We start from the raw sequence: 2,201 nt of genomic DNA, 5'->3' as shown, positions 1-2,201 counted from the left end.
GTGTGTGTGTGTGTGTGTGTGTGTGTGTGTGTGTGTGTGTGGAGAGAGAGAGAGAGAGAGAGAGAGAGAGAGAGAGAGAGTAGAACTTCTGCCTAAGAGAAGAGTTAGCTTATTAACCTGACCAATTTGAACGGTTCATGTCAGTTAAGGAAAAAAAAAGGATATACCCAGTCTTGCTTTACCTTTGGGACAACACTGGTGTGTATGTGTGCATATGTGTGTGCGTGTGTGTGCGTGTGTGTGTGTAAGTGTGTGTCTGTGTCTGTGTCTGTGTGCTATGCGTACAAGCGTTTTCTTTTATTTTTTTACCCGTTTTAAACATTAGTCTGTGGCCATGCCGGTGGGTGGGGGTGCAACCCTGAAGGGTTTATTCAATTCATTTGACCTTAGTATTTATATTTTTTGCTTGCTTTTAATTTCACTTCTTGTACTTCATTCTAAAGGATGTAGGAGAAGTGAGGAGTAAAAGAGAAAAAAAAAGAGGAGGATGAGAAAGGGGAATGAAAATATTACTAACGTTGAAGCATGGCCGTGAGAGGATAGAAAGGACGAAGAGATTGGGGTGGTGGGGTGGGTCGTAGTACTGGAGAGAAGAAACACGATTTGTTGGCGAGACAGTAGTAAGTACAGCAAGTCTGGAAGATCTAAAATTAAGTAACACAAACACATACACACACACCATCCAGCACACCACACACGTGCATCATACGTATATACAAACACGTTCACGGATTCACATAAAATTACATGTATATGTACACGTGCGTATGCACACAAGCAGGCGTGCACTAACATTTGATGAATGCAATGTTGTGTGCAGTAGCATTGCAAATCTGTTGCATGGCAGTATGTGGTAAGACTGACTGCAGTATAGAGTGTGTGGGGTGAGTACAGTGGTTAGGGGTACATAGGGTAGTGTCTGCAGGGTAGGAAGAGGGGAACTGACAAGAAATGCTGAGTAGATGTTGCAGACAGCAGCAATTAAACTAAAAGTGCATTAGTGCAGTGCAATTAAACACTGTTGGGTGCATCTGAACTGTGTCCACTGTATCATACACAAACACACTTGCTTATAAATACATATATGTATGCGCACATATATATACATGTTTATTTATCTATCTATCCAGCTATCTATTCGTCAATCTATCTATCTATCTGTGTGTGTATGTGTGTGTGTGTGTGTGTGTACGAGTGTATGTATGTATTAATGCCGAAATTCTTCTAGTTCTTCTCAACTAATGCTATTTCAAGTTTCGTTATTCTTCGCTGATTACACCAGCGAATCGTGATAGTCGGAGTAGCATAGAGAGAGTAATCATACAGGTAAGGTTACTCTCTGCTTCAATACTGAATGCTTTTTCTTCTTACATATAAACTTATATGCATGTGTGTATGTGTCTGTGTATTTGTGTGCGCGTTTATTTATCTATATACATACGTATATATGTATGTATGTATGTATGTATGTATGTATGTATGTATGTATGTATGTATGTATGCATGCATGCATGTATGGATGTATGCTTGTAAGTACTTGTAAATGTGCATGTTATGCTCCAGAAAGAACTGGAAATCGGTGTATTTTTAATTCGCCACTCAGCAGAAGCTTGAGGCTAACCACATACATGAAGTCTCAAGGTAGATGAAAGTCTTCAGGTGTAGAAATTCCAGTTATCACGCTGGTAAAGCCAGTGTGTGTGTCTAGGAAAGAGTAAAATATAATCCAAATACGAAGACAAAGAAAGAGTTTAGTATATTTTTGATGACCAGTAACAGTTGTTTCTTTCAGTATCGCTCTATTTCTAACATTATTGCATACATAAGTTTCTTGTGCAAAGTTACGTAACATTTACTGTTTTAAATATTAGAGTGGCACTTGATCAGACGTGCGTGAAAAGGTGCGCTCTGACATTGTGCGACAGCCAACCGTTTGTATGTTGCTTATGTCAAGAAGAAACAATAGGTTTTAAATAAAAGTGAAAATGGTGAAATAGCGAACGGGTTTTCGACAATAGTAACTCCAAGTCAGATGAAAATAGGATGAGAAGGCAAACAAGAACAACTGCTACTACTACTACTACTACTACTACTACTACTACTACTACTACTACTACTACTACTACTAATAATAATAATAATAATAATAATAATAATAATAATAATAATAATAATAAATAATAATAATAATAATAATAATA

This window comes from Octopus bimaculoides, chromosome 10, assembly GCF_001194135.2.
Source record: "Octopus bimaculoides isolate UCB-OBI-ISO-001 chromosome 10, ASM119413v2, whole genome shotgun sequence".
In the NCBI taxonomy this organism is placed as follows: Eukaryota; Metazoa; Mollusca; class Cephalopoda; order Octopoda; family Octopodidae; genus Octopus; species Octopus bimaculoides.
The sequence above is the reverse complement of the archived record's forward strand: the minus strand, read 5'-3'. Positions refer to the sequence as shown.